This window comes from Lactuca sativa, chromosome 3 (genome assembly GCF_002870075.4).
Source record: "Lactuca sativa cultivar Salinas chromosome 3, Lsat_Salinas_v11, whole genome shotgun sequence".
NCBI classification, from domain to species: Eukaryota; Viridiplantae; Streptophyta; class Magnoliopsida; order Asterales; family Asteraceae; genus Lactuca; species Lactuca sativa.
The window spans coordinates 95,020,942-95,026,941 of NC_056625.2; positions in this window are offsets into that span (position 1 = coordinate 95,020,942).

Here is a 6,000-nt window from a genome sequence, read left to right on the forward strand (position 1 = left end):
ACCTACTTTTGACGTATGACCGACTGTGGAAGTTTAAATAAAGAAAATTATTCTGGAAATCAAAACATGTAAGCTGAAACAATAGTAAATAATTGACAAAGACAGTAACACCTTACTCATAAATAAATACACCTTTATTTATCATCAACAATCGATTACATTTTACAAGTTTTAGAAAAAGCTATCTAATATGTAAAACTAATATCATCCTTCAGCCCTATGCGTCTCGCATAATGTAAGTATCTAACCCTCGTCAGTCCCTTCGTAAGGGGATCTGCAGGATTCTCTTCTGATGATACTCTCTTTGCCACGAGGAGTCCTTCTATCTTGTGTCTTATGAAGTGATATTTTCTTAGAAAATCTACATAGGCTCCTTAATAGCTAGTACAACTCCAAGGTCTCCGATGAAGTTCTTCAGCCATATCGCCTCCTTTGCCGCTTCACTCGCTGCTATGTACTCTGATTCACAAGTTGAATAAGCTACCGTCTCCTGCTTGGAACTCTTCCAAGTAATTTCCCCTCCATTTAAGATAAAGACCCAGCCCGACTGAGAGTGCAAGTTATCCCTATCAGTCTGGAAACTGGCATCACTATACCTTACTACTCTCAAGTCATCACTCCCACCAAGGGTAAGAATCCAATCCTTAGTCCTCCGTAGATATTTGATAATATTCTTTACCGCAGTCCAATGAGCCTTGCCAGGGTTCCCCTGATATCTACTGACCATGCTCAAAGCAAAGGCCACATCAGAGCGGGTACAAGTCATAGCATACATGATCGAGCCAACAGCAGAAGCATATGGCAATCGACTTATCTCAGCTTCTGTACTCGGACTCTGAGTCTTGCTCAGTTTGGCATTGCTTTGGATTGGTAATTCTCCATTCTTGGAATTCTGCATGTTGAACCTTTTCAACACCTTATCCAAGTAGGTACTTTGACTAAGTCCAATTAGTCTTTTACTCCTGTCTCTTAGTATCATTATCCGTAGGATATAGGCAGCCTCTCCAAGGTCCTTCATAGCAAAACATTTCCCAAGCTAGGACTTCACTTCCTGCAAAGTTGGGATGTCGTTTCCTATGAGCTGTATGTCATCCACATACAACACCAAGAAGCTAACTATACTCCCACTAGCTCTGACATAAACACAAGACTCATCTTCGCTTCTTGAAAAACCAAACTCTTTGACTTTCTCATCGAAACAAAGATTCCATCTGCGAGGTGCTTGTTTCAATCCATAGATGGATTTCTCAAGCTTACACACTATATTCGGGTGCTCTATACTGACAGAACCCTCTGGCTGACTCATATAAACATCCTCAGCCAATTTCCCATTAAGGAAAGAGGTTTTTACATCCATTTGCCATATTTCATAATCATGAAAGGCAGCAATGGCTGACATAACCCTAACAAATTTAATCTTTGCTACTGGTGAAAGGGTCTCATCATAATCAACTCTCGGAGTTTGAGAAAAACCCTTTGCAACTAGTCGCGCCTTATAAGTGTGTACATTACCATCCATGTCGGTCTTCTTCTTGAAGATCTACTTGCACCCAACTGTCTTGCGACCTGGTACATTGTAAACCAAGTTCCAAACTTGATTGTCATACATGGACTGTAGCTCGCTATCCATAGCCTCTTTCCATTTAGCAGCCTCAGGGCCTTCCATGGCTTCTGTGTAGCTGTTAGGCTCATCCACATTTATCAGTGTACTATCACTGATATGAGTGTCGCCTTTCGTAGTAATACGGAAACCATAGTATTGCTCAGGTGCATTCCTAACTCTCGTGGAACGCCTCAGAGGTGCAGACTCGTCAGTCGGATCAACAGGAGTTTCCTCCTTAAGTTGATTGCTACGATTTGAGGTTCCTTCACCACTTGACTCTTGAAGTTATTCAAGGTCAATTTGCCTCCCACTATTTCCTTGGCTCATGAACTCTCTTTCACGAAAGACCCCTCTCCTTTCCACAAAGACCACATTCTCACTGGCTCTGTAGAAGAGGTAACCAAAGGATTTTGTGGGTAGCCAATGAAAATACACCTCTCACTTCGAGGTTCGAGCTTATCGTGAGTCACGTGTCTCACAAAAGCATCGCAACCCCAAATCTTGATGTGGTCCAAGTTGGGAACTTTCCCAGTCCACATCTTATGAGGTGTTTTGTAAACCTTCTTTGTAGGGACCAGATTAAGGATATGGGCGGCAGTCTCTAAGGCATACCCCCAGAAAAAGATTAATAGTGAAGCTCGACTCATCATAGAGTGAACCATGTCCAACAAGGTCCAATTATGCCTTTTAGCCACACCATTCAGCTGAGGTGTCCTGGGAGGTGTCAATTGTGAAACAATCCCACACTCCTTAAGATAGTCGAGGAACTCTGTGCTAAGATACTCACCACCTCGATCGGATCAAAGCATCTTAATGTTCCTGACCAATTGATTTTCTACTTCCTGTTTAAACTCTTTAAACCTTTCAAAAGTTTCTAACTTATGTTTGATTAAGTAAACATAACCATATCTACTATAATCATCAGTAAAAGTCAGGTAGTAGCAATTAGCATCCCTTGTGGCGGTTTTGAAGGGTCCACATACATCGGTATGTATAAGGTCCAACAAACCCTCACCCCTTTCACACGAACCAGTGAACGGTGATTTTGTCATTTTTCCAAGCAAACAAGATTCACAACTATCATCTGACTTTAGGTCAAATGACTCCAAGACTCCATCCTTTTGGAGTTGGCCTATGCTTTTTTGTTTATATGTCCAAGATGACAATGCCACAATGATGTTTTATCCAAGCTAGTAGAAGAATCAATACACAACACATTATTTCCTAGGTTATCTATAACCAACACAGTTTCATACACACCATCACAAGGTAATGCTTTAAAATAAAGAACAGTATTAAAGAAAGCATTAATACTACCAATTTCATTATCAAAAGAAAAGGTAAACCCTTGTTTGTACAAACTATGAAAGGAAATAATATTCCTCTCCATTTCAGACGAGTAAACATATTTATTCAAATCTAACTTTAACCCACTATCTAGCAACAAAGTATAAACTCCAATCTTGGTAACCGGTGTAACCTTCTTGTTCCCCATGATTAAGTCTATCTTTCCTTGCTCCACATCCTCACTTCTTCTTAGGCCCTGCAAGTCACAATAAATGTGAATACCAAAACCTGTATCAAGAACCCAAGAATTAGAATATGGTGAGTTATTAGACAATATAGTGTAAATACCTGCATGGGATGGTTTCACTTTCCCATCCATGACATCCTGCAAGTACTTTGGACAGTTTCACTTCCAGTGCCCCTTATTCTGGCAATAGAAGCATTCAGCATCCTTAGGGATGGCAAAAGGAGTAGCAGAACCACCTTTGGTTCCACTTGATGAGGAGCCATCAAGAGACATTTACTTGGTACCCTTCGAACGGGTCTTCCTCTTCTTCCCTTTTCCTTGCCCGATAGCCAAAACAGGGGCAGCTGTAGGAGTAGGAGTAGTAACAACTGACTTACCTCTAAGACCACTTTCGGCGGTCTTCAGAAGTTCTTGAAACTTGCTGAGTGTGGCTTCCTCCTTATTTGTGTGGTATGTCATGCGGAATAGATCATAACACGAAGGTAAGGAGTGCAAAATGATGTCAACTGCCAACTCCTCAGGGAAGTTCACATTCAATTTCTACAAACGGTCCACATACCTTTGCATTTTCTGCATGTGGGTCGTGATGGGTTCACCATCCTTCATTTGGGTTGTAATCATGGAGGAGATGATTTCATATCGCTCTTAACGAGCACTCTGATGGTAGCGGTCCATCAAATCCCGGTGCATCTCAAAAGGATAGTAGTCCTCGTAGGACTTTTAGAGCTCAACTGTCATAGTGGCCATCATGATGCATGCCACTTTTGTAGCCTCTCTTTAATGTGCCTCATATGCAGCGACCTCCTCAGGAGTTGCAGTCGGCTCAAGATCCTTAAGCTCCTTGTCGAGGACATATTCCTTGTCCTCATAACGAGTGACCATCTTGATGTTCCGGATCCAATCCATAAAGTTGGAACCATCGAAGATGACTCTCCCACAAAGGTTCATGAGAGAGAAGGAGCCAGAAGGGTTAGAACCCGAAGCATTGTTGGAAGACATTTGAAAAGAAGAAAGACATTTTTAGATTAGATATATAGAGTCCTTAATAAGACACCCAAATGTAATATTAAGGCTAGGACCCAACACAATATATTATAACTTAGAAGAGGGATGCCGTAATCTAAGCTATAACATATTTGAAGGTAGGTGAATGACGATTCACCAATTTCCACCATGAAAATGAAATGAATTATTAGGTTTAATTGGTTTGAAACTCCTAGATTCTTTTGAGATTCATTGAACTTTTCAATGGCGTGTTTCAATCTTGAGTGTGCCCTTCAAGTTTTGTGACTGGGATGCCGAGGATCACAAAACAAGGTGTGAATAACCATGCAAATTCACTTGGTACCCTTAATATTATCACCCAATCGATGTGTCGGTTAACCACACATGCTCCACCAACGACTTGGTAAGGTACAAAGTGTGAATTTCATGGGTTAGCACCATTTTCACATTTTCCTAAAGTAACTAAGATTGGGAATTACTAAAACATTTAGTTACTTTATAATAATCATTATACTTTTAATGAGAATTAAAGTCATTGTCCTACCCGTTCGGCTAACGACCCTCCACCGATCAAGGAAGCGGTGGGTGAAAGTGGACACCCATTAAGCTGCCATTTTATAGGCAGCAACCTTATACCCCCCTTATAGACCGGCTTCGTGAATGAGGCCTACTAATGGTAAAACGACTTGATCTTATACATATATATAAACATTAACCATTGATCTTATAATAGTATAAGGGTTGAATTTTAACTTTTAAAATCCTAAGGGTTGGAATTTAATATGTGTGTGTGTGTCTTTACAAATTCCAAAACTTGAGGGCAAGTTTTGAAACTCTTCAAAACTTTTCATTTCATAACTTATGAGTTAAAGGTTCATAAAAGTGAAGACTCTTCATTTTTATGTAACTTATGTGTTTAAACATTCATTAAAGGAGGTGACCTTTGGAAATCCATAACTTGAGGACAAATTATGGATTCCATTAAACCACATAATTGATCAAGAATTAATCATTAAACAATTTAGCAAGTAATTCATATGATCTAACAATAACTCATAAGAACATGAATATCTATATAAAAATTTCAAGAACATATTAACACATATAAAGATGGAATTTTGATATTAGCCATTGTAAATGGATTAGAACAACCATTACACCATCTAAAACAGGTTTTAAAACATCAAAACAGTTTAGGGTAATGTTTCTAGTCCATTTCCAGCAACAAAAGTTGAAAAACTACACTCTGTGTCTCCTACTCGTCGAGTGCACGAACCTACTCGACGAGTAGGATGAATTTGTGCTTGGACTCTTCGAGTCCACCCATGAACTCGGCAACTCCACTGCCCAGACAGCTCAACTTTGCAACTTTTCAACAGTTTGCATCAAGTATTCAAGAAAACAATCCTAGGCTCTGATACCACTCTTGGGTTTTGAGCAATCTAACACTCCTAAGGTGTTCATCCAACCCTAAAACCTTGGATCTATGTTTTACTATGAATACATGCAACTTTGATTTTTCCAAGGTTCATAACCTATCTAGCATGGCATGGGGAACATTAAACATAATGGCTAGAAGAATTACATACCTTTCAATTGTGAGTTGATTCCTTGGAGTTTGAGAGCTTAGCACCAATAATGTGAATGCCTCAAATGGAAATCACAAATCACCACAAACTTGGAAAAACCTTATGAGAGTGTATGTAGCTTATAGAAATCGGCCACCACCTTTTACACACACAACTAGTGCCATTTCAAGCATCACAAGCTCCTTTATATAGTGTGGAGGATTAGGGTTACATCCATGTAAACCCTAATACCCATGACTCTTCCATTCCAAGGATCCATGGGTTAAAAG